Raw genomic sequence first — 26,268 nt, forward strand, 5'->3', positions numbered from 1 at the left:
TGAAAACACTGACCTAGGAGACGGAAGAAAACTTACACTTCCGAGAAGCATTGTGTATTCAATATGACTTGAAGACTGCTATGCACAACAAATCATCCTATCTTTTCTTGTCAAATAATTTCCTGGTAGCTCACTCCCATCACATTGCTTTGAACTTTATTTAGAGAATTTCCCTTTTCCCAATGGAGTGTGCAATGACTCCATCACTCCCTGGTGGTCTAGTGGTTAGGATTCGGCGCTCTCACCGCCGCGGCCCGGGTTCGATTCCCGGTCAGGGAAAGGGAGGTTTCAGCACGATTTTTTATGAAAACACTGACCTAGGAGACGGAAGAAAACTTACACTTCCGAGAAGCATTGTGTATTCAATATGACTTGAAGACTGCTATGCACAACAAATCATCCTATCTTTTCTTGTCAAATAATTTCCTGGTAGCTCACTCCCATCACATTGCTTTGAACTTTATTCAGAGAATTTCCCTTTTCCCAATGGAGTGTGCAATGACTCCATCACTCCCTGGTGGTCTAGTGGTTAGGATTCGGCGCTCTCACCGCCGCGGCCCGCGTTCGATTCCCGGTCAGGGAAAGGGAGGTTTCAGCACGATTTTTTATGAAAACACTGACCTAGGAGACGGAAGAAAACTTACACTTCCGAGAAGCATTGTGTATTCAATATGACTTGAAGACTGCTATGCACAACAAATCATTCTATCTTTTCTTGTCAAATAATTTCCTGGTAGCTCACTCCCATCACATTGCTTTGCACTTTATTCAGAGAATTTCCTTTTTCCTAATGGAGTGTGTTTTATGAAAACACTGACCTAGGAGACGGAAGAAAACTTACACTTCCGAGAAGCATTGTGTATTCAATATGACTTGAAGACTGCTATGCACAACAAATCATCCTATCTTTTCTTGTCAAATAATTTCCTGGTAGCTCACTCCCATCACATTGCTTTGCACTTTTTCAGAGAATTTCCCTTTTCCCAATGGAGTGTGCAATGACTCCATCACTCCCTGGTGGTCTAGTGGTTAGGATTCGGCGCTCTCACCGCCGCGGCCCGTGTTCGACTCCCGGTCAGGGAAAGGGAGGTTTCAGCACGATTTTTTATGAAAACACTGACCTAGGAGACGGAAGAAAACTTACACTTCCGAGAAGCATTGTGTATTCAATATGACTTGAAGACTGCTATGCACAACAAATCATCCTATCTTTTCTTGTCAAATAATTTCCTGGTAGCTCACTCCCATCACATTGCTTTGCACTTTATTCAGAGAATTTCCTTTTTCCTAATGGAGTGTGCTCCGACTCCATCACTCCCTGGTGGTCTAGTGGTTAGGATTCGGCGCTCTCACCGCCGCGGCCCGGGTTCGATTCCCGGTCACGGAAAGGGAGGTTTCAGCACGATTTTTTATGAAAACACTGACCTAGGAGACGGAAGAAAACTTACACTTCCGAGAAGCATTGTGTATTCAATATGACTTGAAGACTGCTATGCACAACAAATCATCCTATCTTTTCTTGTCAAATAAATTCCTGGTAACTCACTCCCATCACATTGCTTTGCACTTTATTCAGAGAATTTCCCTTTTCCCAATGGAGTGTGCAACGACTCCATCCTTCCCTGGTGGTTTAGTGGTTAGGATTCGGCGCTCTCACCGCCGCGGCCTGGGTTCGATTCCCGGTCAGGGAAAGGGAGGTTTCAGCATGATTTTTTATAAAAACACTGACCTAGGAGACGGAAGAAAACTTACACTTCCGAGAAGCATTGTGTATTCAATATGACTTGAAGACTGCTATGCACAACAAATCATTCTATCTTTTCTTGTCAAATAATTTCCTGGTAGCTCACTCCCATCACATTGCTTTGCACTTTATTCAGAGAATTTCCTTTTTCCTAATGGAGTGTGTTTTATGAAAACACTGACCTAGGAGACGGAAGAAAACTTACACTTCCGAGAAGCATTGTGTATTCAATATGACTTGAAGACTGCTATGCACAACAAATCATCCTATCTTTTCTTGTCAAATAATTTCCTGGTAGCTCACTCCCATCACATTGCTTTGCACTTTATTCAGAGAATTTCCCTTTTCCCAATGGAGTGTGCAATGACTCCATCACTCCCTGGTGGTCTAGTGGTTAGGATTCGGCGCTCTCACCGCCGCGGCCCGGGTTCGATTCCCGGTCAGGGAAAGGGAGGTTTCAGCACGATTTTTTATGAAAACACTGACCTAGGAGACGGAAGAAAACTTACACTTCCGAGAAGCATTGTGTATTCAATATGACTTGAAGACTGCTATGCACAACAAATCATCCTATCTTTTCTTGTCAAATAATTTCCTGGTAGCTCACTCCCATCACATTGCTTTGCACTTTATTCAGAGAATTTCCTTTTTCCTAATGGAGTGTGCTCCGACTCAATCACTCCCTGGTGGTCTAGTGGTTAGGATTCGGCGCTCTCACCGCCGCGGCCCGGGTTCGATTCCCGGTCAGGGAAAGGGAGGTTTCAGCACGATTTTTTATGAAAACACTGACCTAGGAGACGGAAGAAAACTTACACTTCCGAGAAGCATTGTGTATTCAATATGACTTGAAGACTGCTATGCACAACAAATCATCCTATCTTTTCTTGTCAAATAAATTCCTGGTAACTCACTCCCATCACATTGCTTTGCACTTTATTCAGAGAATTTCCCTTTTCCCAATGGAGTGTGCAACGACTCCATCATTCCCTGGTGGTCTAGTGGTTAGGATTCGGCGCTCTCACCGCCGCGGCCCGGGTTCGATTCCCGGTCAGGGAAAGAGAGGTTTCAGCACGATTTTTTATGAAAACACTGACCTAGGAGACGGAAGAAAACTTACACTTCCGAGAAGCATTGTGTATTCAATATGACTTAAAGACTGCTATGCACAACAAATCATTCTATCTTTTCTTGTCAAATAATTTCCTGGTAGCTCACTCCCATCACATTGCTTTGCACTTTATTCAGAGAATTTCCTTTTTCCTAATGGAGTGTGTTTTATGAAAACACTGACCTAGGAGACGGAAGAAAACTTACACTTCCGAGAAGCATTGTGTATTCAATATGACTTGAAGACTGCTATGCACAACAAATCATCCTATCTTTTCTTGTCAAATAATTTCCTGGTAGCTCACTCCCATCACATTGCTTTGCACTTTATTCAGAGAATTTCCCTTTTCCCAATGGAGTGTGCAATGACTCCATCACTCCCTGGTGGTCTAGTGGTTAGGATTCGGCGCTCTCACCGCCGCGGCCCGGGTTCGATTCCCGGTCAGGGAAAGGGAGGTTTCAGCATGATTTTTTATGAAAACACTGACCTAGGAGACGGAAGAAAACTTACACTTCCGAGAAGCATTGTGTATTCAATATGACTTGAAGACTGCTATGCACAACAAATCATCCTATCTTTTCTTGTCAAATAATTTCCTGGTAGCTCACTCCCATCACATTGCTTTGCACTTTATTCAGAGAATTTCCTTTTTCCTAATGGAGTGTGCTCCGACTCCATCACTCCCTGGTGGTCTAGTGGTTAGGATTCGGCGCTCTCACCGCCGCGGCCCGGGTTCGATTCCCGGTCAGGGAAAGGGAGGTTTCAGCACGATTTTTTATGAAAACACTGACCTAGGAGACGGAAGAAAACTTACACTTCCGAGAAGCATTGTGTATTCAATATGACTTGAAGACTGCTATGCACAACAAATCATCCTATCTTTTCTTGTCAAATAAATTCCTGGTAACTCACTCCCATCACATTGCTTTGCACTTTATTCAGAGAATTTCCCTTTTCCCAATGGAGTGTGCAACAACTCCATCATTCCCTGGTGGTCTAGTGGTTAGGATTCGGCGCTCTCACCGCCGCGGCCCGGGTTCGATTCCCGGTCAGGGAAAGAGAGGTTTCAGCACGATTTTTTATGAAAACACTGACCTAGGAGACGGAAGAAAACTTACACTTCCGAGAAGCATTGTGTATTCAATATGACTTGAAGACTGCTATGCACAACAAATCATTCTATCTTTTCTTGTCAAATAATTTCCTGGTAGCTCACTCCCATCACATTGCTTTGCACTTTATTCAGAGAATTTCCTTTTTCCTAATGGAGTGTGTTTTATGAAAACACTGACCTAGGAGACGGAAGAAAACTTACACTTCCGAGAAGCATTGTGTATTCAATATGACTTGAAGACTGCTATGCACAACAAATCATCCTATCTTTTCTTGTCAAATAATTTCCTGGTAGCTCACTCCCATCACATTGCTTTGCACTTTATTCAGAGAATTTCCCTTTTCCCAATGGAGTGTGCAATGACTCCATCACTCCCTGGTGGTCTAGTGGTTAGGATTCGGCGCTCTCACCGCCGCGGCCCGGGTTCGATTCCCGGTCAGGGAAAGGGAGGTTTCAGCATGATTTTTTATGAAAACACTGACCTAGGAGACGGAAGAAAACTTACACTTCCGAGAAGCATTGTGTATTCAATATGACTTGAAGACTGCTATGCACAACAAATCATTCTATCTTTTCTTGTCAAATAAATTCCTGGTAACTCACTCCCATCACATTGCTTTGCACTTTATTCAGAGAATTTCCCTTTTCCCAATGGAGTGTGCAATGACTCCATCACTCCCTGGTGGTCTAGTGGTTAGGATTCGGCGCTCTCACCGCCGCGGCCCGGGTTCGATTCCCGGTCAGGGAAAGGGAGGTTTCAGCACGATTTTTTATGAAAACACTGACCTGGGAGACGGAAGAAAAGTTACACTTCCGAGAAGCATTGTGTATTCAATATGACTTGAAGACTGCTATGCACAACAAATCATTCTATCTTTTCTTGTCAAATAATTTCCTGGTAGCTCACTCCCATCACATTGCTTTGTACTTTATTCAGAGAATTTCCTTTTTCCTAATGGAGTGTGTTTTATGAAAACACTGACCTAGGAGACGGAAGAAAACGTACACTTCCGAGAAGCATTGTGTATTCAATATGACTTGAAGACTGCTATGCACAACAAATCATCCTATCTTTTCTTGTCAAATAATTTCCTGGTAGCTCACTCCCATCACATTGCTTTGCACTTTATTCAGAGAATTTCCCTTTTCCCAATGGAGTGTGCAATGACTCCATCACTCCCTGGTGGTCTAGTGGTTAGGATTCGGCGCTCTCACCGCCGCGGCCCGGGTTCGATTCGGAAAACTTACACTTCCGAGAAGCATTGTGTATTCAATATGACTTGAAGACTGCTATGCACAACAAATCATTCTATCTTTTCTTGTCAAATAATTTCCTGGTAGCTCACTCCCATCACATTGCTTTGCACTTTATTCAGAGAATTTCCTTTTTCCTAATGGAGTGTGTTTTATGAAAACACTGACCTAGGAGACGGAAGAAAACTTACACTTCCGAGAAGCATTGTGTATTCAATATGACTTGAAGACTGCTATGCACAACAAATCATCCTATCTTTTCTTGTCAAATAATTTCCTGGTAGCTCACTCCCATCACATTGCTTTGCACTTTATTCAGAGAATTTCCCTTTTCCCAATGGAGTGTGCAATGACTCGATCACTCCCTGGTGGTCTAGTGGTTAGGATTCGGCGCTCTCACCGCCGCGGCCCGGGTTCGATTCCCGGTCAGGGAAAGGGAGGTTTCAGCACGATTTTTTATGAAAACACTGACCTAGGAGACGGAAGAAAACTTACACTTCCGAGAAGCATTGTGTATTCAATATGACTTGAAGACTGCTATGCACAACAAATCATTCTATCTTTTCTTGTCAAATAAATTCCTGGTAACTCACTCCCATCACATTGCTTTGCACTTTATTCAGAGAATTTCCCTTTTCCCAATGGAGTGTGCAATGACTCCATCACTCCCTGGTGGTCTAGTGGTTAGGATTCGGCGCTCTCACCGCCGCGGCCCGCGTTCGATTCCCGGTCAGGGAAAGGGAGGTTTCAGCACGATTTTTTATGAAAACACTGACCTAGGAGACGGAAGAAAACTTACACTTCCGAGAAGCATTGTGTATTCAATATGACTTGAAGACTGCTATGCACAACAAATCATTCTATCTTTTCTTGTCAAATAATTTCCTGGTAGCTCACTCCCATCACATTGCTTTGCACTTTATTCAGAGAATTTCCTTTTTCCTAATGGAGTGTGTTTTATGAAAACACTGACCTAGGAGACGGAAGAAAACTTACAGTTCCGAGAAGCATTGTGTATTCAATATGACTTGAAGACTGCTATGCACAACAAATCATCCTATCTTTTCTTGTCAAATAATTTCCTGGTAGCTCACTCCCATCACATTGCTTTGCACTTTATTCAGAGAATTTCCCTTTTCCCAATGGAGTGTGCAATGACTCCATCACTCCCTGGTGGTCTAGTGGTTAGGATTCGGCGCTCTCACCGCCGCGGCCCGGGTTCGATTCCCGGTCAGGGAAAGGGAGGTTTCAGCATGATTTTTTATGAAAACACTGACCTAGGAGACGGAAGAAAACTTACACGTCCGAGAAGCATTGTGTATTCAATATGACTTGAAGACTGCTATGCACAACAAATCATCCTATCTTTTCTTGTCAAATAATTTCCTGGTAGCTCACTCCCATCACATTGCTTTGAACTTTATTCAGAGAATTTCCCTTTTCCCAATGGAGTGTGCAATGACTCCATCACTCCCTGGTGGTCTAGTGGTTAGGATTCGGCGCTCTCACCGCCGCGGCCCGGGTTCGATTCGGAAAACTTACACTTCCGAGAAGCATTGTGTATTCAATATGACTTGAAGACTGCTATGCACAACAAATCATTCTATCTTTTCTTGTCAAATAATTTCCTGGTAGCTCACTCCCATCACATTGCTTTGCACTTTATTCAGAGAATTTCCTTTTTCCTAATGGAGTGTGTTTTATGAAAACACTGACCTAGGAGACGGAAGAAAACTTACACTTCCGAGAAGCATTGTGTATTCAATATGACTTGAAGACTGCTATGCACAGCAAATCATCCTATCTTTTCTTGTCAAATAATTTCCTGGTAGCTCACTCCCATCACATTGCTTTGCACTTTATTCAGAGAATTTCCCTTTTCCCAATGGAGTGTGCAATGACTCCATCACTCCCTGGTGGTCTAGTGGTTAGGATTCGGCGCTCTCACCGCCGCGGCCCGGGTTAGATTCCCGGTCAGGGAAAGGGAGGTTTCAGCACGATTTTTTATGAAAACATTGACCTAGGAGACGGAAGAAAACTTACACTTCCGAGAAGCATTGTGTATTCAATATGACTTGAAGACTGCTATGCACAACAAATCATTCTATCTTTTCTTGTCAAATAAATTCCTGGTAACTCACTCCCATCACATTGCTTTGCACTTTATTCAGAGAATTTCCCTTTTCCCAATGGAGTGTGCAATGACTCCATCACTCCCTGGTGGTCTAGTGGTTAGGATTCGGCGCTCTCACCGCCGCGGCCCGGGTTCGATTCCCGGTCAGGGAAAGGGAGGTTTCAGCACGATTTTTTATGAAAACACTGACCTAGGAGACGGAAGAAAACTTACACGTCCGAGAAGCATTGTGTATTCAATATGACTTGAAGACTGCTATGCACAACAAATCATCCTATCTTTTCTTGTCAAATAATTTCCTGGTAGCTCACTCCCATCACATTGCTTTGAACTTTATTCAGAGAATTTCCCTTTTCCCAATGGAGTGTGCAATGACTCCATCACTCCCTGGTGGTCTAGTGGTTAGGATTCGGCGCTCTCACCGCCGCGGCCCGGGTTCGATTCCCGGTCAGGGAAAGGGAGGTTTCAGCACGATTTTTTATGAAAACACTGACCTAGGAGACGGAAGAAAACTTACACTTCCGAGAAGCATTGTGTATTCCATATGACTTGAAGACTGTTATGCACAAAAAATCATCCTATCTTTTCTTGTCAAATAATTTCCTGGTAGCTCACTCCCATCACATTGCTTTGCACTTTATTCAGAGAATTTCCTTTTTCCTAATGGAGTGTGCTCCGACTCCATCACTCCCTTGTGGTCTAGTGGTTAGGATTCGGCGCTCTCACCGCCGCGGCCCGGATTTGATTCCCGGTCAGGGAAAGGGAGGTTTCAGCACGATTTTTTATGAAAACACTGACCTAGGAGACGGAAGAAAACTTACACTTCCGAGAAGCATTGTGTATTCAATATGACTTGAAGACTGCTATGCACAACAAATCATCCTATCTTTTCTTGTCAAATAAATTCCTGGTAACTCAATCCCATCACATTGCTTTGCACTTTATTCAGAGAATTTCCCTTTTCCCAATGGAGTGTGCAATGACTCCATCATTCCCTGGTGGTCTAGTGGTTAGGATTCGGCGCTCTCACCGCCGCGGCCCGCGTTCGATTCCCGGTCAGGGAAAGGGAGGTTTCAGCACGATTTTTTATGAAAACACTGACCTAGGAGACGGAAGAAAACTTACACTTCCGAGAAGCATTGTGTATTCAATATGACTTGAAGACTGCTATGCACAACAAATCATTCTATCTTTTCTTGTCAAATAATTTCCTGGTAGCTCACTCCCATCACATTGCTTTGCACTTTATTCAGAGAATTTCCTTTTTCCTAATGGAGTGTGTTTTATGAAAACACTGACCTAGGAGACGGAAGAAAACTTACACTTCCGAGAAGCATTGTGTATTCAATATGACTTGAAGACTGCTATGCACAACAAATCATCCTATCTTTTCTTGTCAAATAATTTCCTGGTAGCTCACTCCCATCACATTGCTTTGCACTTTATTCAGAGAATTTCCCTTTTCCCAATGGAGTGTGCAATGACTCCATCACTCCCTGGTGGTCTAGTGGTTAGGATTCGGCGCTCTCACCGCCGCGGCCCGGGTTCGATTCCCGGTCAGGGAAAGGGAGGTTTCAGCACGATTTTTTATGAAAACACTGACCTAGGAGACGGAAGAAAACTTACACTTCCGAGAAGCATTGTGTATTCAATATGACTTGAAGACTGCTATGCACAACAAATCATTCTATCTTTTCTTGTCAAATAAATTCCTGGTAACTCACTCCCATCACATTGCTTTGCACTTTATTCAGAGAATTTCATTTTTCCCAATGGAGTGTGCAATGACTCCATCACTCCCTGGTGGTCTAGTGGTTAGGATTCGGCGCTCTCACCGCCGCAGCCCGCGTTCGATTCCCGGTCAGGGAAAGGGAGGTTTCAGCACGATTTTTTATGAAAACACTGACCTAGGAGACGGAAGAAAACTTACACTTCCGAGAAGCATTGTGTATTCAATATGACTTGAAGACTGCTATGCACAACAAATCATTCTATCTTTTCTTGTCAAATAATTTCCTGGTAGCTCACTCCCATCACATTGCTTTGCACTTTATTCAGAGAATTTCCTTTTTCCTAATGGAGTGTGTTTTATGAAAACACTGACCTAGGAGACGGAAGAAAACTTACACTTCCGATAAGCATTGTGTATTCAATATGACTTGAAGACTGCTATGCACAACAAATCATCCTATCTTTTCTTGTCAAATAATTTCCTGGTAGCTCACTCCCATCACATTGCTTTGCACTTTATTCAGAGAATTTCCTTTTTCCTAATGGAGTGTGCTCCAACTCCATCACTCCCTGGTGGTCTAGTGGTTAGGATTCGGCGCTCTCACCGCCGCGGCCCGGGTTCGATTCCCGGTCAGGGAAATAGAGGTTTCAGCACGATTTTTTATGAAAACACTGACCTAGGAGACGGAAGAAAACTTACACTTCCGAGAAGCATTGTGTATTCAATATGACTTAAAGACTGCTATGCACAACAAATCATTCTATCTTTTCTTGTCAAATAATTTCCTGGTAGCTCACTCCCATCACATTGCTTTGCACTTTATTCAGAGAATTTCCTTTTTCCTAATGGAGTGTGTTTTATGAAAACACTGACCTAGGAGACGGAAGAAAACTTACACTTCCGAGAAGCATTGTGTATTCAATATGACTTGAAGACTGCTATGCACAACAAATCATCCTATCTTTTCTTGTCAAATAATTTCCTGGTAGCTCACTCCCATCACATTGCTTTGCACTTTATTCAGAGAATTTCCCTTTTCCCAATGGAGTGTGCAATGACTCCATCACTCCCTGGTGGTCTAGTGGTTAGGATTCGGCGCTCTCACCGCCGCGGCCCGGGTTCGATTCCCGGTCAGGGAAAGGGAGGTTTCAGCATGATTTTTTATGAAAACACTGACCTAGGATACGGAAGAAAACTTACACTTCCGAGAAGCATTGTGTATTCAATATGACTTGAAGACTGCTATGCACAACAAATCATCCTATCTTTTCTTGTCAAATAATTTCCTGGTAGCTCACTCCCATCACATTGCTTTGCACTTTATTCAGAGAATTTCCTTTTTCCTAATGGAGTGTGCTCCGACTCCATCACTCCCTGGTGGTCTAGTGGTTAGGATTCGGCGCTCTCACCGCCGCGGCCCGGGTTCGATTCCCGGTCAGGGAAAGGGAGGTTTCAGCACGATTTTTTATGAAAACACTGACCTAGGAGACGGAAGAAAACTTACACTTCCGAGAAGCATTGTGTATTCAATATGACTTGAAGACTGCTATGCACAACAAATCATCCTATCTTTTCTTGTCAAATAAATTCCTGGTAACTCACTCCCATCACATTGCTTTGCACTTTATTCAGAGAATTTCCCTTTTCCCAATGGAGTGTGCAACAACTCCATCATTCCCTGGTGGTCTAGTGGTTAGGATTCGGCGCTCTCACCGCCGCGGCCCGGGTTCGATTCCCGGTCAGGGAAAGAGAGGTTTCAGCACGATTTTTTATGAAAACACTGACCTAGGAGACGGAAGAAAACTTACACTTCCGAGAAGCATTGTGTATTCAATATGACTTGAAGACTGCTATGCACAACAAATCATTCTATCTTTTCTTGTCAAATAATTTCCTGGTAGCTCACTCCCATCACATTGCTTTGCACTTTATTCAGAGAATTTCCTTTTTCCTAATGGAGTGTGTTTTATGAAAACACTGACCTAGGAGACGGAAGAAAACTTACACTTCCGAGAAGCATTGTGTATTCAATATGACTTGAAGACTGCTATGCACAACAAATCATCCTATCTTTTCTTGTCAAATAATTTCCTGGTAGCTCACTCCCATCACATTGCTTTGCACTTTATTCAGAGAATTTCCCTTTTCCCAATGGAGTGTGCAATGACTCCATCACTCCCTGGTGGTCTAGTGGTTAGGATTCGGCGCTCTCACCGCCGCGGCCTGGGTTCGATTCCCGGTCAGGGAAAGGGAGGTTTCAGCACGATTTTTTATGAAAACACTGACCTAGGAGACGGAAGAAAACTTACACTTCCGAGAAGCATTGTGTATTCAATATGACTTGAAGACTGCTATGCACAACAAATCATCCTATCTTTTCTTGTCAAATAAATTCCTGGTAACTCACTCCCATCACATTGCTTTGCACTTTATTCAGAGAATTTCCCTTTTCCCAATGGAGTGTGCAACAACTCCATCATTCCCTGGTGGTCTAGTGGTTAGGATTCGGCGCTCTCACCGCCGCGGCCCGGGTTCGATTCCCGGTCAGGGAAAGAGAGGTTTCAGCACGATTTTTTATGAAAACACTGACCTAGGAGACGGAAGAAAACTTACACTTCCGAGAAGCATTGTGTATTCAATATGACTTGAAGACTGCTATGCACAACAAATCATTCTATCTTTTCTTGTCAAATAATTTCCTGGTAGCTCACTCCCATCACATTGCTTTGCACTTTATTCAGAGAATTTCCTTTTTCCTAATGGAGTGTGTTTTATGAAAACACTGACCTAGGAGACGGAAGAAAACTTACACTTCCGAGAAGCATTGTGTATTCAATATGACTTGAAGACTGCTATGCACAACAAATCATCCTATCTTTTCTTGTCAAATAATTTCCTGGTAGCTCACTCCCATCACATTGCTTTGCACTTTATTCAGAGAATTTCCCTTTTCCCAATGGAGTGTGCAATGACTCCATCACTCCCTGGTGGTCTAGTGGTTAGGATTCGGCGCTCTCACCGCCGCGGCCCGGGTTCGATTCCCGGTCAGGGAAAGGGAGGTTTCAGCATGATTTTTTATGAAAACACTGACCTGGGAGACGGAAGAAAAGTTACACTTCCGAGAAGCATTGTGTATTCAATATGACTTGAAGACTGCTATGCACAGCAAATCATCCTATCTTTTCTTGTCAAATAATTTCCTGGTAGCTCACTCCCATCACATTGCTTTGTACTTTATTCAGAGAATTTCCTTTTTCCTAATGGAGTGTGTTTTATGAAAACACTGACCTAGGAGACGGAAGAAAACTTACACTTCCGAGAAGCATTGTGTATTCAATATGACTTGAAGACTGCTATGCACAACAAATCATCCTATCTTTTCTTGTCAAATAATTTCCTGGTAGCTCACTCCCATCACATTGCTTTGCACTTTATTCAGAGAATTTCCCTTTTCCCAATGGAGTGTGCAATGACTCCATCACTCCCTGGTGGTCTAGTGGTTAGGATTCGGCGCTCTCACCGCCGCGGCCCGGGTTCGATTCGGAAAACTTACACTTCCGAGAAGCATTGTGTATTCAATATGACTTGAAGACTGCTATGCACAACAAATCATTCTATCTTTTCTTGTCAAATAATTTCCTGGTAGCTCACTCCCATCACATTGCTTTGCACTTTATTCAGAGAATTTCCTTTTTCCTAATGGAGTGTGTTTTATGAAAACACTGACCTAGGAGACGGAAGAAAACTTACACTTCCGAGAAGCATTGTGTATTCAATATGACTTGAAGACTGCTATGCACAGCAAATCATCCTATCTTTTCTTGTCAAATAATTTCCTGGTAGCTCACTCCCATCACATTGCTTTGCACTTTATTCAGAGAATTTCCCTTTTCCCAATGGAGTGTGCAATGACTCCATCACTCCCTGGTGGTCTAGTGGTTAGGATTCGGCGCTCTCACCGCCGCGGCCCGGGTTAGATTCCCGGTCAGGGAAAGGGAGGTTTCAGCACGATTTTTTATGAAAACATTGACCTAGGAGACGGAAGAAAACTTACACTTCCGAGAAGCATTGTGTATTCAATATGACTTGAAGACTGCTATGCACAACAAATCATTCTATCTTTTCTTGTCAAATAAATTCCTGGTAACTCACTCCCATCACATTGCTTTGCACTTTATTCAGAGAATTTCCCTTTTCCCAATGGAGTGTGCAATGACTCCATCACTCCCTGGTGGTCTAGTGGTTAGGATTCGGCGCTCTCACCGCCGCGGCCCGGGTTCGATTCCCGGTCAGGGAAAGGGAGGTTTCAGCACGATTTTTTATGAAAACACTGACCTAGGAGACGGAAGAAAACTTACACGTCCGAGAAGCATTGTGTATTCAATATGACTTGAAGACTGCTATGCACAACAAATCATCCTATCTTTTCTTGTCAAATAATTTCCTGGTAGCTCACTCCCATCACATTGCTTTGAACTTTATTCAGAGAATTTCCCTTTTCCCAATGGAGTGTGCAATGACTCCATCACTCCCTGGTGGTCTAGTGGTTAGGATTCGGCGCTCTCACCGCCGCGGCCCGGGTTCGATTCCCGGTCAGGGAAAGGGAGGTTTCAGCATGATTTTTTATGAAAACACTGACCTAGGAGACGGAAGAAAACTTACACTTCCGAGAAGCATTGTGTATTCCATATGACTTGAAGACTGTTATGCACAAAAAATCATCCTATCTTTTCTTGTCAAATAATTTCCTGGTAGCTCACCCATCACATTGCTTTGCACTTTATTCAGAGAATTTCCTTTTTCCTAATGGAGTGTGCTCCGACTCCATCACTCCCTTGTGGTCTAGTGGTTAGGATTCGGCGCTCTCACCGCCGCGGCCCGGATTTGATTCCCGGTCAGGGAAAGGGAGGTTTCAGCACGATTTTTTATGAAAACACTGACCTAGGAGACGGAAGAAAACTTACACTTCCGAGAAGCATTGTGTATTCAATATGACTTGAAGACTGCTATGCACAACAAATCATCCTATCTTTTCTTGTCAAATAAATTCCTGGTAACTCAATCCCATCACATTGCTTTGCACTTTATTCAGAGAATTTCCCTTTTCCCAATGGAGTGTGCAATGACTCCATCATTCCCTGGTGGTCTAGTGGTTAGGATTCGGCGCTCTCACCGCCGCGGCCCGCGTTCGATTCCCGGTCAGGGAAAGGGAGGTTTCAGCACGATTTTTTATGAAAACACTGACCTAGGAGACGGAAGAAAACTTACACTTCCGAGAAGCATTGTGTATTCAATATGACTTGAAGACTGCTATGCACAACAAATCATTCTATCTTTTCTTGTCAAATAATTTCCTGGTAGCTCACTCCCATCACATTGCTTTGCACTTTATTCAGAGAATTTCCTTTTTCCTAATGGAGTGTGTTTTATGAAAACACTGACCTAGGAGACGGAAGAAAACTTACACTTCCGAGAAGCATTGTGTATTCAATATGACTTGAAGACTGCTATGCACAACAAATCATCCTATCTTTTCTTGTCAAATAATTTCCTGGTAGCTCACTCCCATCACATTGCTTTGCACTTTATTCAGAGAATTTCCCTTTTCCCAATGGAGTGTGCAATGACTCCATCACTCCCTGGTGGTCTAGTGGTTAGGATTCGGCGCTCTCACCGCCGCGGCCCGGGTTCGATTCCCGGTCAGGGAAAGGGAGGTTTCAGCACGATTTTTTATGAAAACACTGACCTAGGAGACGGAAGAAAACTTACACTTCCGAGAAGCATTGTGTATTCAATATGACTTGAAGACTGCTATGCACAACAAATCATTCTATCTTTTCTTGTCAAATAAATTCCTGGTAACTCACTCCCATCACATTGCTTTGCACTTTATTCAGAGAATTTCCCTTTTCCCAATGGAGTGTGCAATGACTCCATCACTCCCTGGTGGTCTAGTGGTTAGGATTCGGCGCTCTCACTGCCGCAGCCCGCGTTCGATTCCCGGTCAGGGAAAGGGAGGTTTCAGCACGATTTTTTATGAAAACACTGACCTAGGAGACGGAAGAAAACTTACACTTCCGAGAAGCATTGTGTATTCAATATGACTTGAAGACTGCTATGCACAACAAATCATTCTATCTTTTCTTGTCAAATAATTTCCTGGTAGCTCACTCCCATCACATTGCTTTGCACTTTATTCAGAGAATTTCCTTTTTCCTAATGGAGTGTGTTTTATGAAAACACTGACCTAGGAGACGGAAGAAAACTTACACTTCCGAGAAGCATTGTGTATTCAATATGACTTGAAGACTGCTATGCACAACAAATCATCCTATCTTTTCTTGTCAAATAATTTCCTGGTAGCTCACTCCCATCACATTGCTTTGCACTTTATTCAGAGAATTTCCCTTTTCCCAATGGAGTGTGCAATGACTCCATCACTCCCTGGTGGTCTAGTGGTTAGGATTCGGCGCTCTCACCGCCGCGGCCCGGGTTCGATTCGGAAAACTTACACTTCCGAGAAGCATTGTGTATTCAATATGACTTGAAGACTGCTATGCACAACAAATCATTCTATCTTTTCTTGTCAAATAATTTCCTGGTAGCTCACTCCCATCACATTGCTTTGCACTTTATTCAGAGAATTTCCTTTTTCCTAATGGAGTGTGTTTTATGAAAACACTGACCTAGGAGACGGAAGAAAACTTACACTTCCGAGAAGCATTGTGTATTCAATATGACTTGAAGACTGCTATGCACAGCAAATCATCCTATCTTTTCTTGTCAAATAATTTCCTGGTAGCTCACTCCCATCACATTGCTTTGCACTTTATTCAGAGAATTTCCCTTTTCCCAATGGAGTGTGCAATGACTCCATCACTCCCTGGTGGTCTAGTGGTTAGGATTCGGCGCTCTCACCGCCGCGGCCCGGGTTAGATTCCCGGTCAGGGAAAGGGAGGTTTCAGCACGATTTTTTATGAAAACACTGACCTAGGAGACGAAAGAAAACTTACACTTCCGAGAAGCATTGTGTATTCAATATGACTTGAAGACTGCTATGCACAACAAATCATTCTATCTTTTCTTGTCAAATAAATTCCTGGTAACTCACTCCCATCACATTGCTTTGCACTTTATTCAGAGAATTTCCCTTTTCCCAATGGAGTGTGCAATGACTCCATCACTCCCTGGTGGTCTAGTGGTTAGGATTCGGCGCTCTCACCGCCGCGGCCCGGGTTCGATTCCCGGTCAGGGAAAGGGAAGTTTCAGCATGATTTTTTATGAAAACACTGACCTAGGAGACGGAAGAAAACTTACACGTCCGAGAAGCATTGTGTATTCAATATGACTTGAAGACTGCTATGCACAACAAATCATCCTATCTTTTCTTGTCAAATAATTTCCTGGTAGCTCACTCCCATCACATTGCTTTGAACTTTATTCAGAGAATTTCCCTTTTCCCAATGGAGTGTGCAATGACTCCATCACTCCCTGGTGGTCTAGTGGTTAGGATTCGGCGCTCTCACCGCCGCGGCCCGGGTTCGATTCCCGGTCAGGGAAAGGGAGGTTTCAGCACGATTTTTTATGAAAACACTGACCTAGGAGACGGAAGAAAACTTACACTTCCGAGAAGCATTGTGTATTCCATATGACTTGAAGACTGTTATGCACAAAAAATCATCCTATCTTTTCTTGTCAAATAATTTCCTGGTAGCTCACTCCCATCACATTGCTTTGCACTTTATTCAGAGAATTTCCTTTTTCCTAATGGAGTGTGCTCCGACTCCATCACTCCCTTGTGGTCTAGTGGTTAGGATTCGGCGCTCTCACCGCCGTGGCCCGGATTTGATTCCCGGTCAGGGAAAGGGAGGTTTCAGCACGATTTTTTATGAAAACACTGACCTAGGAGACGGAAGAAAACTTACACTTCCGAGAAGCATTGTGTATTCAATATGACTTGAAGACTGCTATGCACAACAAATCATCCTATCTTTTCTTGTCAAATAAATTCCTGGTAACTCAATCCCATCACATTGCTTTGCACTTTATTCAGAGAATTTCCCTTTTCCCAATGGAGTGTGCAATGACTCCATCATTCCCTGGTGGTCTAGTGGTTAGGATTCGGCGCTCTCACCGCCGCGGCCCGCGTTCGATTCCCGGTCAGGGAAAGGGAGGTTTCAGCACGATTTTTTATGAAAACACTGACCTAGGAGACGGAAGAAAACTTACACTTCCGAGAAGCATTGTGTATTCAATATGACTTGAAGACTGCTATGCACAACAAATCATTCTATCTTTTCTTGTCAAATAATTTCCTGGTAGCTCACTCCCATCACATTGCTTTGCACTTTATTCAGAGAATTTCCTTTTTCCTAATGGAGTGTGTTTTATGAAAACACTGACCTAGGAGACGGAAGAAAACTTACACTTCCGAGAAGCATTGTGTATTCAATATGACTTGAAGACTGCTATGCACAACAAATCATCCTATCTTTTCTTGTCAAATAATTTCCTGGTAGCTCACTCCCATCACATTGCTTTGCACTTTATTCAGAGAATTTCCCTTTTCCCAATGGAGTGTGCAATGACTCCATCACTCCCTGGTGGTCTAGTGGTTAGGATTCGGCGCTCTCACCGCCGCGGCCCGGGTTCGATTCCCGGTCAGGGAAAGGGAGGTTTCAGCACGATTTTTTATGAAAACACTGACCTAGGAGACGGAAGAAAACTTACACTTCCGAGAAGCATTGTGTATTCAATATGACTTGAAGACTGCTATGCACAACAAATCATTCTATCTTTTCTTGTCAAATAAATTCCTGGTAACTCACTCCCATCACATTGCTTTGCACTTTATTCAGAGAATTTCCCTTTTCCCAATGGAGTGTGCAATGACTCCATCACTCCCTGGTGGTCTAGTGGTTAGGATTCGGCGCTCTCACCGCCGCAGCCCACGTTCGATTCCCGGTCAGGGAAAGGGAGGTTTCAGCACGATTTTTTATGAAAACACTGACCTAGGAGACGGAAGAAAACTTACACTTCCGAGAAGCATTGTGTATTCAATATGACTTGAAGACTGCTATGCACAACAAATCATTCTATCTTTTCTTGTCAAATAATTTCCTGGTAGCTCACTCCCATCACATTGCTTTGCACTTTATTCAGAGAATTTCCTTTTTCCTAATGGAGTGTGTTTTATGAAAACACTGACCTAGGAGACGGAAGAAAACTTACACTTCCGAGAAGCATTGTGTATTCAATATGACTTGAAGACTGCTATGCACAACAAATCATCCTATCTTTTCTTGTCAAATAATTTCCTGGTAGCTCACTCCCATCACATTGCTTTGCACTTTATTCAGAGAATTTCCTTTTTCCTAATGGAGTGTGCTCCGACTCCATCACTCCCTGGTGGTCTAGTGGTTAGGATTCGGCGCTCTCACCGCCGCGGCCCGGGTTCGATTCCCGGTCAGGGAAAGGGAGGTTTCAGCACGATTTTTTATGAAAACACTGACCTAGGAGACGGAAGAAAACTTACACTTCCGAGAAGCATTGTGTATTCAATATGACTTGAAGACTGCTATGCACAACAAATCATCCTATCTTTTCTTGTCAAATAAATTCCTGGTAACTCACTCCCATCACATTGCTTTGCACTTTATTCAGAGAATTTCCCTTTTCCCAATGGAGTGTGCAACAACTCCATCATTCCCTGGTGGTCTAGTGGTTAGGATTCGGCGCTCTCACCGCCGCGGCCCGGGTTCGATTCCCGGTCAGGGAAATAGAGGTTTCAGCACGATTTTTTATGAAAACACTGACCTAGGAGACGGAAGAAAACTTACACTTCCGAGAAGCATTGTGTATTCAATATGACTTGAAGACTGCTATGCACAACAAATCATTCTATCTTTTCTTGTCAAATAATTTCCTGGTAGCTCACTCCCATCACATTGCTTTGCACTTTATTCAGAGAATTTCCTTTTTCCTAATGGAGTGTGTTTTATGAAAACACTGACCTAGGACACGCAAGAAAACTTACACTTCCGAGAAGCATTGTGTATTCAATATGACTTGAAGACTGCTATGCACAACAAATCATCCTATCTTTTCTTGTCAAATAATTTCCTGGTAGCTCACTCCCATCACATTGCTTTGCACTTTATTCAGAGAATTTCCCTTTTCCCAATGGAGTGTGCAATGACTCCATCACTCCCTGGTGGTCTAGTGGTTAGGATTCGGCGCTCTCACCGCCGCGGCCCGGGTTCGATTCCCGGTCAGGGAAAGGGAGGTTTCAGCACGATTTTTTATGAAAACACTGACCTAGGAGACGGAAGAAAACTTACACTTCCGAGAAGCATTGTGTATTCAATATGACTTGAAGACTGCTATGCACAACAAATCATCCTATCTTTTCTTGTCAAATAATTTCCTGGTAGCTCACTCCCATCACATTGCTTTGAACTTTATTCAGAGAATTTCCCTTTTCCCAATGGAGTGTGCAATGACTCCATCACTCCCTGGTGGTCTAGTGGTTAGGATTCGGCGCTCTCACCGCCGCGGCCCGGGTTCGATTCCCGGTCAGGGAAAGGGAGGTTTCAGCACGATTTTTTATGAAAACACTGACCTAGGAGACGGAAGAAAACTTACACTTCCGAGAAGCATTGTGTATTCAATATGACTTGAAGACTGCTATGCACAACAAATCATCCTATCTTTTCTTGTCAAATAATTTCCTGGTAGCTCACTCCCATCACATTGCTTTGCACTTTATTCAGAGAATTTCCCTTTTCCCAATGGAGTGTGCAATGACTCGATCACTCCCTGGTGGTCTAGTGGTTAGGATTCGGCGCTCTCACCGCCGCGGCCCGGGTTCGATTCCCGGTCAGGGAAAGGGAGGTTTCAGCACGATTTTTTATGAAAACACTGACCTAGGAGACGGAAGAAAACTTACACTTCCGAGAAGCATTGTGTATTCAATATGACTTGAAGACTGCTATGCACAACAAATCATTCTATCTTTTCTTGTCAAATAAATTCCTGGTAACTCACTCCCATCACATTGCTTTGCACTTTATTCAGAGAATTTCCCTTTTCCCAATGGAGTGTGCAATGACTCCATCACTCCCTGGTGGTCTAGTGGTTAGGATTCGGCGCTCTCACCGCCGCGGCCCGCGTTCGATTCCCGGTCAGGGAAAGGGAGGTTTCAGCACGATTTTTTATGAAAACACTGACCTAGGAGACGGAAGAAAACTTACACTTCCGAGAAGCATTGTGTATTCAATATGACTTGAAGACTGCTATGCACAACAAATCATTCTATCTTTTCTTGTCAAATAATTTCCTGGTAGCTCACTCCCATCACATTGCTTTGCACTTTATTCAGAGAATTTCCTTTTTCCTAATGGAGTGTGTTTTATGAAAACACTGACCTAGGAGACGGAAGAAAACTTACAGTTCCGAGAAGCATTGTGTATTCAATATGACTTGAAGACTGCTATGCACAACAAATCATCCTATCTTTTCTTGTCAAATAATTTCCTGGTAGCTCACTCCCATCACATTGCTTTGCACTTTATTCAGAGAATTTCCCTTTTCCCAATGGAGTGTGCAATGACTCCATCACTCCCTGGTGGTCTAGTGGTTAGGATTCGGCGCTCTCACCGCCGCGGCCCGGGTTCGATTCCCGGTCAGGGAAAGGGAGGTTTCAGCATGATTTTTTATGAAAACACTGACCTAGGAGACGGAAGAAAACTTACACGTCCGAGAAGCATTGTGTATTCAATATGACTTGAAGACTGCTATGCACAACAAATCATCCTATCTTTTCTTGTCAAATAATTTCCTGGTAGCTCACTCCCATCACATTGCTTTGAACTTTATTCAGAGAATTTCCCTTTTCCCAATGGAGTGTGCAATGACTCCATCACTCCCTGGTGGTCTAGTGGTTAGGATTCGGCGCTCTCACCGCCGCGGCCCGGGTTCGATTCCCGGTCAGGGAAAGTGAGGTTTCAGCACGATTTTTTATGAAAACACTGACCTAGGAGACGGAAGAAAACTTACACTTCCGAGAAGCATTGTGTATTCCATATGACTTGAAGACTGTTATGCACAAAAAATCATCCTATCTTTTCTTGTCAAATAATTTCCTGGTAGCTCACTCCCATCACATTGCTTTGCACTTTATTCAGAGAATTTCCTTTTTCCTAATGGAGTGTGCTCCGACTCCATCACTCCCTTGTGGTCTAGTGGTTAGGATTCGGCGCTCTCACCGCCGCGGCCCGGATTTGATTCCCGGTCAGGGAAAGGGAGGTTTCAGCACGATTTTTTATGAAAACACTGACCTAGGAGACGGAAGAAAACTTACACTTCCGAGAAGCATTGTGTATTCAATATGACTTGAAGACTGCTATGCACAACAAATCATCCTATCTTTTCTTGTCAAATAAATTCCTGGTAACTCAATCCCATCACATTGCTTTGCACTTTATTCAGAGAATTTCCCTTTTCCCAATGGAGTGTGCAATGACTCCATCATTCCCTTGTGGTCTAGTGGTTAGGATTCGGCGCTCTCACCGCCGCGGCCCGGGTTCGATTCCCGGTCAGGGAAAGGGAGGTTTCAGCACGATTTTTTATGAAAACACTGACCTAGGAGACGGAAGAAAACTTACACTTCCGAGAAGCATTGTGTATTCAATATGACTTGAAGACTGCTATGCACAACAAATCATTCTATCTTTTCTTGTCAAATAATTTCCTGGTAGCTCACTCCCATCACATTGCTTTGCACTTTATTCAGAGAATTTCCTTTTTCCTAATGGAGTGTGTTTTATGAAAACACTGACCTAGGAGACGGAAGAAAACTTACACTTCCGAGAAGCATTGTGTATTCAATATGACTTGAAGACTGCTATGCACAACAAATCATCCTATCTTTTCTTGTCAAATAATTTCCTGGTAGCTCACTCCCATCACATTGCTTTGCACTTTATTCAGAGAATTTCCCTTTTCCCAATGGAGTGTGCAATGACTCCATCACTCCCTGGTGGTCTAGTGGTTAGGATTCGGCGCTCTCACCGCCGCAGCCCACGTTCGATTCCCGGTCAGGGAAAGGGAGGTTTCAGCACGATTTTTTATGAAAACACTGACCTAGGAGACGGAAGAAAACTTACACTTCCGAGAAGCATTGTGTATTCAATATGACTTGAAGACTGCTATGCACAACAAATCATTCTATCTTTTCTTGTCAAATAATTTCCTGGTAGCTCACTCCCATCACATTGCTTTGCACTTTATTCAGAGAATTTCCTTTTTCCTAATGGAGTGTGTTTTATGAAAACACTGACCTAGGAGACGGAAGAAAACTTACATTTCCGAGAAGCATTGTGTATTCAATATGACTTGAAGACTGCTATGCACAACAAATCATCCTATCTTTTCTTGTCAAATAATTTCCTGGTAGCTCACTCCCATCACATTGCTTTGCACTTTATTCAGAGAATTTCCTTTTTCCTAATGGAGTGTGCTCCGACTCCATCACTCCCTGGTGGTCTAGTGGTTAGGATTCGGCGCTCTCACCGCCGCGGCCCGGGTTCGATTCCCGGTCAGGGAAAGGGAGGTTTCAGCACGATTTTTTATGAAAACACTGACCTAGGAGACGGAAGAAAACTTACACTTCCGAGAAGCATTGTGTATTCAATATGACTTGAAGACTGCTATGCACAACAAATCATCCTATCTTTTCTTGTCAAATAAATTCCTGGTAACTCACTCCCATCACATTGCTTTGCACTTTATTCAGAGAATTTCCCTTTTCCCAATGGAGTGTGCAACAACTCCATCATTCCCTGGTGGTCTAGTGGTTAGGATTCGGCGCTCTCACCGCCGCGGCCCGGGTTCGATTCCCGGTCAGGGAAATAGAGGTTTCAGCACGATTTTTTATGAAAACACTGACCTAGGAGACGGAAGAAAACTTACACTTCCGAGAAGCATTGTGTATTCAATATGACTTGAAGACTGCTATGCACAACAAATCATTCTATCTTTTCTTGTCAAATAATTTCCTGGTAGCTCACTCCCATCACATTGCTTTGCACTTTATTCAGAGAATTTCCTTTTTCCTAATGGAGTGTGTTTTATGAAAACACTGACCTAGGACACGCAAGAAAACTTACACTTCCGAGAAGCATTGTGTATTCAATATGACTTGAAGACTGCTATGCACAACAAATCATCCTATCTTTTCTTGTCAAATAATTTCCTGGTAGCTCACTCCCATCACATTGCTTTGCACTTTATTCAGAGAATTTCCCTTTTCCCAATGGAGTGTGCAATGACTCCATCACTCCCTGGTGGTCTAGTGGTTAGGATTCGGCGCTCTCACCGCCGCGGCCCGGGTTCGATTCCCGGTCAGGGAAAGGGAGGTTTCAGCACGATTTTTTATGAAAACACTGACCTAGGAGACGGAAGAAAACTTACACTTCCGAGAAGCATTGTGTATTCAATATGACTTGAAGACTGCTATGCACAACAAATCATTCTATCTTTTCTTGTCAAATAATTTCCTGGTAGCTCACTCCCATCACATTGCTTTGCACTTTATTCAGAGAATTTCCTGTTTCCTAATGGAGTGTGTTTTATGAAAACACTGACCTAGGAGACGGAAGAAAACTTACACTTCCGAGAAGCATTGTGTATTCAATATGACTTGAAGACTGCTATGCACAACAAATCATCCTATCTTTTCTTGTCAAATAATTTCCTGGTAGCTCACTCCCATCACATTGCTTTGCACTTTATTCAGAGAATTTCCCTTTTCCCAATGGAGTGTGCAATGACTCCATCACTCCCTGGTGGTCTAGTGGTTAGGATTCGGCGCTCTCACCGCCGCGGCCCGGGTTCGATTCCCGGTCAGGGAAAGGGAGGTTTCAGCACGATTTTTTATGAAAACACTGACCTAGGAGACGGAAGAAAACTTACACTTCCGAGAAGCATTGTGTATTCAATATGACTTGAAGACTGCTATGCACAACAAATCATCCTATCTTTTCTTGTCAAATAATTTCCTGGTAGCTCACTCCCATCACATTGCTTTGAACTTTATTCAGAGAATTTCCCTTTTCCCAATGGAGTGTGCAATGACTCCATCACTCCCTGGTGGTCTAGTGGTTAGGATTCGGCGCTCTCACCGCCGCGGCCCGCGTTCGATTCCCGGTCAGGGAAAGGGAGGTTTCAGCATGATTTTTTATGAAAACACTGACCTAGGAGACGGAAGAAAACTTACACTTCCGAGAAGCATTGTGTATTCAATATGACTTGAAGACTGCTATGCACAACAAATCATTCTATCTTTTCTTGTCAAATAATTTCCTGGTAGCTCACTCCCATCACATTGCTTTGCACTTTATTCAGAGAATTTCCTTTTTCCTAATGGAGTGTGTTTTATGAAAACACTGACCTAGGAGACGGAAGAAAACTTACACTTCCGAGAAGCATTGTGTATTCAATATGACTTGAAGACTGCTATGCACAACAAATCATCCTATCTTTTCTTGTCAAATAATTTCCTGGTAGCTCACTCCCATCACATTGCTTTGCACTTTATTCAGAGAATTTCCCTTTTCCCAATGGAGTGTGCAATGACTCGATCACTCCCTGGTGGTCTAGTGGTTAGGATTCGGCGCTCTCACCGCCGCGGCCCGGGTTCGATTCCCGGTCAGGGAAAGGGAGGTTTCAGCACGATTTTTTATGAAAACACTGACCTAGGAGACGGAAGAAAACTTACACTTCCGAGAAGCATTGTGTATTCAATATGACTTGAAGACTGCTATGCACAACAAATCATTCTATCTTTTCTTGTCAAATAAATTCCTGGTAACTCACTCCCATCACATTGCTTTGCACTTTATTCAGAGAATTTCCCTTTTCCCAATGGAGTGTGCAATGACTCCATCACTCCCTGGTGGTCTAGTGGTTAGGATTCGGCGCTCTCACCGCCGCGGCCCGCGTTCGATTCCCGGTCAGGGAAAGGGAGGTTTCAGCACGATTTTTTATGAAAACACTGACCTAGGAGACGGAAGAAAACTTACACTTCCGAGAAGCATTGTGTATTCAATATGACTTGAAGACTGCTATGCACAACAAATCATTCTATCTTTTCTTGTCAAATAATTTCCTGGTAGCTCACTCCCATCACATTGCTTTGCACTTTATTCAGAGAATTTCCTTTTTCCTAATGGAGTGTGTTTTATGAAAACACTGACCTAGGAGACGGAAGAAAACTTACAGTTCCGAGAAGCATTGTGTATTCAATATGACTTGAAGACTGCTATGCACAACAAATCATCCTATCTTTTCTTGTCAAATAATTTCCTGGTAGCTCACTCCCATCACATTGCTTTGCACTTTATTCAGAGAATTTCCCTTTTCCCAATGGAGTGTGCAATGACTCCATCACTCCCTGGTGGTCTAGTGGTTAGGATTCGGCGCTCTCACCGCCGCGGCCCGGGTTCGATTCCCGGTCAGGGAAAGGGAGGTTTCAGCATGATTTTTTATGAAAACACTGACCTAGGAGACGGAAGAAAACTTACACGTCCGAGAAGCATTGTGTATTCAATATGACTTGAAGACTGCTATGCACAACAAATCATCCTATCTTTTCTTGTCAAATAATTTCCTGGTAGCTCACTCCCATCACATTGCTTTGAACTTTATTCAGAGAATTTCCCTTTTCCCAATGGAGTGTGCAATGACTCCATCACTCCCTGGTGGTCTAGTGGTTAGGATTCGGCGCTCTCACCGCCGCGGCCCGGGTTCGATTCCCGGTCAGGGAAAGGGAGGTTTCAGCACGATTTTTTATGAAAACACTGACCTAGGAGACGGAAGAAAACTTACACTTCCGAGAAGCATTGTGTATTCCATATGACTTGAAGACTGTTATGCACAAAAAATCATCCTATCTTTTCTTGTCAAATAATTTCCTGGTAGCTCACTCCCATCACATTGCTTTGCACTTTATTCAGAGAATTTCCTTTTTCCTAATGGAGTGTGCTCCGACTCCATCACTCCCTTGTGGTCTAGTGGTTAGGATTCGGCGCTCTCACCGCCGCGGCCCGGATTTGATTCCCGGTCAGGGAAAGGGAGGTTTCAGCACGATTTTTTATGAAAACACTGACCTAGGAGACGGAAG

The 26,268-nt window shown here is 43.4% G+C and overlaps 47 non-coding genes across 47 annotated transcripts; all 47 read left to right on the plus strand.

Moving 5' to 3' along the window:
* The first annotated feature begins 207 nt into the window (after positions 1–207).
* On the plus strand, positions 208–279 carry TRNAE-CUC (transfer RNA glutamic acid (anticodon CUC)). The gene has a single exon. It is a non-coding gene; the product is annotated as a tRNA-Glu (tRNA).
* A 1,036-nt stretch (positions 280–1,315) lies between these two features.
* On the plus strand, positions 1,316–1,387 carry TRNAE-CUC (transfer RNA glutamic acid (anticodon CUC)). The gene has a single exon. It is a non-coding gene; the product is annotated as a tRNA-Glu (tRNA).
* A 232-nt stretch (positions 1,388–1,619) lies between these two features.
* Positions 1,620–1,691, plus strand: TRNAE-CUC (transfer RNA glutamic acid (anticodon CUC)). Its single transcript has one exon. It is a non-coding gene; the product is annotated as a tRNA-Glu (tRNA).
* Positions 1,692–2,120: 429 nt separating this feature from the next.
* Positions 2,121–2,192, plus strand: TRNAE-CUC (transfer RNA glutamic acid (anticodon CUC)). The gene has a single exon. It is a non-coding gene; the product is annotated as a tRNA-Glu (tRNA).
* A 232-nt stretch (positions 2,193–2,424) lies between these two features.
* Positions 2,425–2,496, plus strand: TRNAE-CUC (transfer RNA glutamic acid (anticodon CUC)). Its single transcript has one exon. It is a non-coding gene; the product is annotated as a tRNA-Glu (tRNA).
* Positions 2,497–2,728: 232 nt separating this feature from the next.
* On the plus strand, positions 2,729–2,800 carry TRNAE-CUC (transfer RNA glutamic acid (anticodon CUC)). The gene has a single exon. It is a non-coding gene; the product is annotated as a tRNA-Glu (tRNA).
* A 429-nt stretch (positions 2,801–3,229) lies between these two features.
* On the plus strand, positions 3,230–3,301 carry TRNAE-CUC (transfer RNA glutamic acid (anticodon CUC)). Its single transcript has one exon. It is a non-coding gene; the product is annotated as a tRNA-Glu (tRNA).
* Positions 3,302–3,533: 232 nt separating this feature from the next.
* Positions 3,534–3,605, plus strand: TRNAE-CUC (transfer RNA glutamic acid (anticodon CUC)). Its single transcript has one exon. It is a non-coding gene; the product is annotated as a tRNA-Glu (tRNA).
* Positions 3,606–3,837: 232 nt separating this feature from the next.
* Positions 3,838–3,909, plus strand: TRNAE-CUC (transfer RNA glutamic acid (anticodon CUC)). Its single transcript has one exon. It is a non-coding gene; the product is annotated as a tRNA-Glu (tRNA).
* Positions 3,910–4,338: 429 nt separating this feature from the next.
* TRNAE-CUC (transfer RNA glutamic acid (anticodon CUC)) lies at positions 4,339–4,410 on the plus strand. The gene has a single exon. It is a non-coding gene; the product is annotated as a tRNA-Glu (tRNA).
* A 232-nt stretch (positions 4,411–4,642) lies between these two features.
* TRNAE-CUC (transfer RNA glutamic acid (anticodon CUC)) lies at positions 4,643–4,714 on the plus strand. The gene has a single exon. It is a non-coding gene; the product is annotated as a tRNA-Glu (tRNA).
* Positions 4,715–5,582: 868 nt separating this feature from the next.
* On the plus strand, positions 5,583–5,654 carry TRNAE-CUC (transfer RNA glutamic acid (anticodon CUC)). The gene has a single exon. It is a non-coding gene; the product is annotated as a tRNA-Glu (tRNA).
* Positions 5,655–6,387: 733 nt separating this feature from the next.
* On the plus strand, positions 6,388–6,459 carry TRNAE-CUC (transfer RNA glutamic acid (anticodon CUC)). Its single transcript has one exon. It is a non-coding gene; the product is annotated as a tRNA-Glu (tRNA).
* A 671-nt stretch (positions 6,460–7,130) lies between these two features.
* On the plus strand, positions 7,131–7,202 carry TRNAE-CUC (transfer RNA glutamic acid (anticodon CUC)). Its single transcript has one exon. It is a non-coding gene; the product is annotated as a tRNA-Glu (tRNA).
* Positions 7,203–7,434: 232 nt separating this feature from the next.
* Positions 7,435–7,506, plus strand: TRNAE-CUC (transfer RNA glutamic acid (anticodon CUC)). Its single transcript has one exon. It is a non-coding gene; the product is annotated as a tRNA-Glu (tRNA).
* A 232-nt stretch (positions 7,507–7,738) lies between these two features.
* On the plus strand, positions 7,739–7,810 carry TRNAE-CUC (transfer RNA glutamic acid (anticodon CUC)). The gene has a single exon. It is a non-coding gene; the product is annotated as a tRNA-Glu (tRNA).
* Positions 7,811–8,847: 1,037 nt separating this feature from the next.
* TRNAE-CUC (transfer RNA glutamic acid (anticodon CUC)) lies at positions 8,848–8,919 on the plus strand. The gene has a single exon. It is a non-coding gene; the product is annotated as a tRNA-Glu (tRNA).
* Positions 8,920–9,652: 733 nt separating this feature from the next.
* On the plus strand, positions 9,653–9,724 carry TRNAE-CUC (transfer RNA glutamic acid (anticodon CUC)). Its single transcript has one exon. It is a non-coding gene; the product is annotated as a tRNA-Glu (tRNA).
* A 429-nt stretch (positions 9,725–10,153) lies between these two features.
* On the plus strand, positions 10,154–10,225 carry TRNAE-CUC (transfer RNA glutamic acid (anticodon CUC)). The gene has a single exon. It is a non-coding gene; the product is annotated as a tRNA-Glu (tRNA).
* A 232-nt stretch (positions 10,226–10,457) lies between these two features.
* TRNAE-CUC (transfer RNA glutamic acid (anticodon CUC)) lies at positions 10,458–10,529 on the plus strand. Its single transcript has one exon. It is a non-coding gene; the product is annotated as a tRNA-Glu (tRNA).
* A 232-nt stretch (positions 10,530–10,761) lies between these two features.
* On the plus strand, positions 10,762–10,833 carry TRNAE-CUC (transfer RNA glutamic acid (anticodon CUC)). The gene has a single exon. It is a non-coding gene; the product is annotated as a tRNA-Glu (tRNA).
* A 429-nt stretch (positions 10,834–11,262) lies between these two features.
* Positions 11,263–11,334, plus strand: TRNAE-CUC (transfer RNA glutamic acid (anticodon CUC)). The gene has a single exon. It is a non-coding gene; the product is annotated as a tRNA-Glu (tRNA).
* Positions 11,335–11,566: 232 nt separating this feature from the next.
* On the plus strand, positions 11,567–11,638 carry TRNAE-CUC (transfer RNA glutamic acid (anticodon CUC)). The gene has a single exon. It is a non-coding gene; the product is annotated as a tRNA-Glu (tRNA).
* Positions 11,639–12,067: 429 nt separating this feature from the next.
* On the plus strand, positions 12,068–12,139 carry TRNAE-CUC (transfer RNA glutamic acid (anticodon CUC)). Its single transcript has one exon. It is a non-coding gene; the product is annotated as a tRNA-Glu (tRNA).
* Positions 12,140–13,007: 868 nt separating this feature from the next.
* Positions 13,008–13,079, plus strand: TRNAE-CUC (transfer RNA glutamic acid (anticodon CUC)). Its single transcript has one exon. It is a non-coding gene; the product is annotated as a tRNA-Glu (tRNA).
* Positions 13,080–13,311: 232 nt separating this feature from the next.
* On the plus strand, positions 13,312–13,383 carry TRNAE-CUC (transfer RNA glutamic acid (anticodon CUC)). Its single transcript has one exon. It is a non-coding gene; the product is annotated as a tRNA-Glu (tRNA).
* Positions 13,384–13,615: 232 nt separating this feature from the next.
* TRNAE-CUC (transfer RNA glutamic acid (anticodon CUC)) lies at positions 13,616–13,687 on the plus strand. The gene has a single exon. It is a non-coding gene; the product is annotated as a tRNA-Glu (tRNA).
* Positions 13,688–14,722: 1,035 nt separating this feature from the next.
* Positions 14,723–14,794, plus strand: TRNAE-CUC (transfer RNA glutamic acid (anticodon CUC)). The gene has a single exon. It is a non-coding gene; the product is annotated as a tRNA-Glu (tRNA).
* A 1,172-nt stretch (positions 14,795–15,966) lies between these two features.
* On the plus strand, positions 15,967–16,038 carry TRNAE-CUC (transfer RNA glutamic acid (anticodon CUC)). Its single transcript has one exon. It is a non-coding gene; the product is annotated as a tRNA-Glu (tRNA).
* A 232-nt stretch (positions 16,039–16,270) lies between these two features.
* TRNAE-CUC (transfer RNA glutamic acid (anticodon CUC)) lies at positions 16,271–16,342 on the plus strand. The gene has a single exon. It is a non-coding gene; the product is annotated as a tRNA-Glu (tRNA).
* A 232-nt stretch (positions 16,343–16,574) lies between these two features.
* TRNAE-CUC (transfer RNA glutamic acid (anticodon CUC)) lies at positions 16,575–16,646 on the plus strand. Its single transcript has one exon. It is a non-coding gene; the product is annotated as a tRNA-Glu (tRNA).
* A 1,037-nt stretch (positions 16,647–17,683) lies between these two features.
* TRNAE-CUC (transfer RNA glutamic acid (anticodon CUC)) lies at positions 17,684–17,755 on the plus strand. Its single transcript has one exon. It is a non-coding gene; the product is annotated as a tRNA-Glu (tRNA).
* A 733-nt stretch (positions 17,756–18,488) lies between these two features.
* TRNAE-CUC (transfer RNA glutamic acid (anticodon CUC)) lies at positions 18,489–18,560 on the plus strand. The gene has a single exon. It is a non-coding gene; the product is annotated as a tRNA-Glu (tRNA).
* A 232-nt stretch (positions 18,561–18,792) lies between these two features.
* Positions 18,793–18,864, plus strand: TRNAE-CUC (transfer RNA glutamic acid (anticodon CUC)). The gene has a single exon. It is a non-coding gene; the product is annotated as a tRNA-Glu (tRNA).
* Positions 18,865–19,293: 429 nt separating this feature from the next.
* TRNAE-CUC (transfer RNA glutamic acid (anticodon CUC)) lies at positions 19,294–19,365 on the plus strand. Its single transcript has one exon. It is a non-coding gene; the product is annotated as a tRNA-Glu (tRNA).
* Positions 19,366–19,597: 232 nt separating this feature from the next.
* Positions 19,598–19,669, plus strand: TRNAE-CUC (transfer RNA glutamic acid (anticodon CUC)). Its single transcript has one exon. It is a non-coding gene; the product is annotated as a tRNA-Glu (tRNA).
* Positions 19,670–19,901: 232 nt separating this feature from the next.
* On the plus strand, positions 19,902–19,973 carry TRNAE-CUC (transfer RNA glutamic acid (anticodon CUC)). The gene has a single exon. It is a non-coding gene; the product is annotated as a tRNA-Glu (tRNA).
* A 733-nt stretch (positions 19,974–20,706) lies between these two features.
* On the plus strand, positions 20,707–20,778 carry TRNAE-CUC (transfer RNA glutamic acid (anticodon CUC)). The gene has a single exon. It is a non-coding gene; the product is annotated as a tRNA-Glu (tRNA).
* A 232-nt stretch (positions 20,779–21,010) lies between these two features.
* TRNAE-CUC (transfer RNA glutamic acid (anticodon CUC)) lies at positions 21,011–21,082 on the plus strand. The gene has a single exon. It is a non-coding gene; the product is annotated as a tRNA-Glu (tRNA).
* Positions 21,083–21,618: 536 nt separating this feature from the next.
* Positions 21,619–21,690, plus strand: TRNAE-CUC (transfer RNA glutamic acid (anticodon CUC)). The gene has a single exon. It is a non-coding gene; the product is annotated as a tRNA-Glu (tRNA).
* Positions 21,691–22,620: 930 nt separating this feature from the next.
* TRNAE-CUC (transfer RNA glutamic acid (anticodon CUC)) lies at positions 22,621–22,692 on the plus strand. The gene has a single exon. It is a non-coding gene; the product is annotated as a tRNA-Glu (tRNA).
* A 232-nt stretch (positions 22,693–22,924) lies between these two features.
* On the plus strand, positions 22,925–22,996 carry TRNAE-CUC (transfer RNA glutamic acid (anticodon CUC)). Its single transcript has one exon. It is a non-coding gene; the product is annotated as a tRNA-Glu (tRNA).
* Positions 22,997–23,425: 429 nt separating this feature from the next.
* TRNAE-CUC (transfer RNA glutamic acid (anticodon CUC)) lies at positions 23,426–23,497 on the plus strand. Its single transcript has one exon. It is a non-coding gene; the product is annotated as a tRNA-Glu (tRNA).
* Positions 23,498–23,926: 429 nt separating this feature from the next.
* On the plus strand, positions 23,927–23,998 carry TRNAE-CUC (transfer RNA glutamic acid (anticodon CUC)). The gene has a single exon. It is a non-coding gene; the product is annotated as a tRNA-Glu (tRNA).
* Positions 23,999–24,731: 733 nt separating this feature from the next.
* Positions 24,732–24,803, plus strand: TRNAE-CUC (transfer RNA glutamic acid (anticodon CUC)). The gene has a single exon. It is a non-coding gene; the product is annotated as a tRNA-Glu (tRNA).
* Positions 24,804–25,536: 733 nt separating this feature from the next.
* Positions 25,537–25,608, plus strand: TRNAE-CUC (transfer RNA glutamic acid (anticodon CUC)). Its single transcript has one exon. It is a non-coding gene; the product is annotated as a tRNA-Glu (tRNA).
* A 232-nt stretch (positions 25,609–25,840) lies between these two features.
* TRNAE-CUC (transfer RNA glutamic acid (anticodon CUC)) lies at positions 25,841–25,912 on the plus strand. Its single transcript has one exon. It is a non-coding gene; the product is annotated as a tRNA-Glu (tRNA).
* Positions 25,913–26,268: the final 356 nt, after the last annotated feature.

Source organism: Crinia signifera, chromosome 9, assembly GCF_055691185.1.
Source record: "Crinia signifera chromosome 9, ASM5569118v1, whole genome shotgun sequence".
NCBI lineage: Eukaryota > Metazoa > Chordata > Amphibia > Anura > Myobatrachidae > Crinia > Crinia signifera.